The 3,028-nt window shown below is 32.0% G+C and overlaps 1 pseudogene; it reads left to right on the top strand.

The window, feature by feature from the left end:
* LOC106471515 overlaps positions 1-3,028 on the top strand; it is a 46,153-nt pseudogene that overhangs the window by 14,532 nt on the left and 28,593 nt on the right.

Raw genomic sequence — 3,028 nt, 5'->3', positions numbered from 1 at the left:
GACATTTTTACTTTTGTGATAAATTTCATGCACTTGGCTTTAGGCTAGGTGATCCCATACTATGTCGTTACTTTAGGCTTATTATACCAATACTTACTACACTTATAAGGTTTCACGGTACCCCCTCACGGCCCCCTTGTACCTCCATCACTAAAATCATAATGGACAGACAGTAATCAAACTATTCTATCTGGATAAATGCATTTTGGCTTTTATGGCTCTTCCTATTTCGAGAAATCAAGCGTGACGTGCCGTGACACACAGTGGTTTTTATATAGGTTAGATTGCCAGCAGGTTTTAGACCACAAATTAATTTCTGGGTTTCGGTTTGTTTACATTTAATCACCCTTTCATTTAGGCGTCATAACTATTACAATGTGAAAACATAAGGTTTTTATATCTAGTGATCTGATCAGACCTGTTTCACTTCTAAATCTAGTGTAGAAATAGTCATAACTGGACATGAAATTACACAGACAAAAAATACTTTAAACAAAAAAATGGCGCAATAATAGCGTCAGAAGCCTGAGAAAGGAGAGCTGATTTATAAGCTTTATGATATTATATAATTCAAGTGTCACAAGAAGTGAAAATCCTCAGCACCTTTAAAACCTTATTTCTATCAAGTAATACAATTCCATAGCAATACACTCTCACCAGTTTTTACACACACACACATATACAAACACAGAGTATTACAAAATATTGGTTGCAAGGTCTCAGTCAGGAGAATTGTTTCAAAATTATTATCTTGATAAGTTAAATGAAACGAGACGAGGTTTTCATATAGACAAATTTTGATGTAGGTCGTCAAACCTTTTCAGTTACGTTATGGGTTTGTTTCCATGAGCCATTTTAGTATCTTTTTGCTATGTGTTACGTTATTTATAAATAGAACCGGGGACATTATTTGATTTTTAGGTTAACATTTATCCTCTTAATAGTTGTTTGTTTGTTGGTAATTAAACACAAAGCTACACAGTGGGCTATCTGTGCTCTGCCCACCACGGGTATCGATACCCGGATTCTAGCGTTGTAAGTCCGCAGACATACCGCTGTACCACTGGGGGGCCCTCTTAATAAGCCTGATTAGGTGGTACCTTTTCAATTTTAGAAACAATGAGCACTGACCAATTAAAAGCTGTCTAATGTTAAAGTTACGTAGAACTGAATTAAGAGCTTATTTGTAAATATCGAAACACTAAAACGGTATACATGTTCAAGATAATTAATACGAAAACCTTCCTCTTAAAGGTTGTTTTATTTATTCTCTGCTCTACTTTACGTAAACTTGGATCCACCATAAGATATCGACTGATCAATAGCAACCACTTGCTTCACACCCCAACTAACAACTTAATTTATAGCATTTGTTCCCATGATCACAAATTAATTTTCCTTTGTACATGTTTTAATATCTGTATACCGTGATTGCGGCAAGCTAAAGAATTTGTCATTTAGATCTTTAAAAAAAAACAACTTAAAGATGAAAGTTTTTATTTTTTGTTAATTAAAAAAATCGTTGAACTCTCAACACTTTATAAAAACTTTAAGAAAACCAACTATAATCATAGAGCAATCTATAAGAAACAATTAAGAGTGTAAAATTTACATTAAAATATTATATAATTAAAAGTGTGATGAATACATCAAAAGAAGAAAATTGTGTTCAGCAAAGAGTGAACAGTAATTTCAAGAAATAATATTTATAGCCACTAAATAGCAGCACCAATTTCACTGCTTATATTTTCGCATCAATTCCCTACAGTATAGTTTTATAAAGTTTAGAGACAGCTTGAATAGGTAACGAAGAAAACTTCATTACAAGTAACAAATTTACAACGTTTCAACAAGCTTTTGTCATCATCAAGTACAAAATCTAGTCGTAACGTTGTACACTTGTTACTTGTGATAAAGTTTTCTTCATTACCCATTCAAGCCGTCTTTAAACTTTATTATCTAAAGTGGTTTCCTTGTCATCAAAGTTGCATCAGTACAGTTTTATGTTTTTGCCCTCTATCCAAGTTTTCCTAATTAAAAACAAATTGTTAGCAAACAAAATAATATAAAAATTACCAGTACAATAAAGTGTTTGATTTGAACTTAATTTAACCACCTTTTTTTAAGTAGACCTCTCCTTGAAGTTGTAAGGTCATCTTTTGATAAGCTAGTAAAATGTCTTTAAGAATCAAAAACTCATACAGTAATGAATAATTAGTATCTGGTGATTATTTCTTTGATTGTACTGGGTGTGTTTAGAAGTAAAAGTCTCCGTCTTTTCATAGAAATCTATATAAAAGCACTTTAACTGAAAATGAAATTAGATAAAAGAAAATGAAAATTATAGCAAGAATTCCCATTGGGTAATAAACTGAAAAAAAAATTACAGAGTCAAACACTTGAACACGAAAAATCAAAAAGACAAAGCTGGATCGGTTGCGTAATCTCTCTCATCTTTGCTAAGTAAAAAGCTGATCTTCCTGAAAACATTATGGTACTATACGAACCCCAACCTCTCCTGGAATTAGATGGTCTCTCTCATGTCGTTTGTATAGTTAGCATCTTCCCAAGGTGATACCAATCATTACTAACACGCAACTCTCCTATTTAGCAGCTAAGAGTTCGAATCTGCTATAAAAGCTAGATACCTAGGGCTAAAGGCTAATATCACCACCACATGGGCTAGGTAACGAGAATTCATAATATTTATAAATTAGTTCATTTGTTGTCATTTTCTGAAAACTTATGTGTGAATCTAACTATAGAGTATTCTAACAGAACATAATGTAGAAACCGTAGTTATATCTCTGCTTGTTCTAAATATTTTAATAATTATTCTAACTGATCATATACAGTTTTAAGAATGCATACTATTCTAGAAGTTTATATATATTTGACAGTATTTAATTGCAAAACGACTGCATTTAAGTTATTTCGAAAGCTGCACAAAAATACCGCCATTTAATAATTAATACAACACATAAAACTATTACTGAAATCGTACAAGAAAAATAAACGTTATGTGTCT

Source organism: Limulus polyphemus, unplaced genomic scaffold (assembly GCF_000517525.1).
Source record: "Limulus polyphemus unplaced genomic scaffold, Limulus_polyphemus-2.1.2 Scaffold4670, whole genome shotgun sequence".
Classification (NCBI taxonomy): Eukaryota; Metazoa; Arthropoda; class Merostomata; order Xiphosura; family Limulidae; genus Limulus; species Limulus polyphemus.
Note: the sequence above shows the minus strand (reverse complement) of the source record. Positions and strands in the feature narration are given on the sequence as shown.